We start from the raw sequence: 804 nt of genomic DNA on the forward strand, positions 1-804 counted from the left end.
ACACCCCCACACACCCCCCCACACGGCACACACACCCGTACACACCACACACACCTACACACACCACACACCACACACACACACCACAAACTACATACACCACACACACCACACACACACACACATACACACACACACACACTTCTACCCCCCTCAAATCAGCTTTCATTCATTATCTCCTTTCCCCTTCGGGACCTTGCTGCATGCACAGTTTCCTTTCTTCTATAAATTAACTCTCTTGCCTTTTTGTAGTTCATTGTCCTCAGCCTATAAATACACCAAAACTCACCTATCAAGGAGCAAGACTCTCTTGACCTCTCCTTTTCTTCTCAGTCAAGCGTCTTGAAAATAACACCTATTTTGTGATGATAAATACTTGGAGTCTTTACTTCCTCACTTCTAAACTCACTGCCGCCTGGCTTCTGACCTTACCACTCAACTCAAACTGCTTTCAAAAGCGTCACCACCAAGTTGTCAAAGACACCGGACACTCCCAGTGTTATTCTGACTGAGCTTCGCATTTGACGCTGTTTCTTATCCAGACCTTTCCAGATTCTCTGCTGCTCTAACATCTCTCATGACTCTCCTCCTACATCTCCGCTCATTGCTTTTTGTTCTATTTCACGGGGACTTTCTCCTCTGCCAACTTTTAAATGTTTGCATTCCCCTAAGGGTTTCCTTCTGGTCTATTGATTTATTTTTTTGTTATCTGACACAGTCATTATTTTGATGCTCGCCTCCCTATGCCGATGGCTCCCAAATATAAATCTCCAAGACTGACATTGCTGCTGGACTTTAGACTCT

Source organism: Rhinopithecus bieti, unplaced genomic scaffold (genome assembly GCF_001698545.2).
Source record: "Rhinopithecus bieti isolate Rb0 unplaced genomic scaffold, ASM169854v2 scaffold_70802, whole genome shotgun sequence".
NCBI lineage: Eukaryota > Metazoa > Chordata > Mammalia > Primates > Cercopithecidae > Rhinopithecus > Rhinopithecus bieti.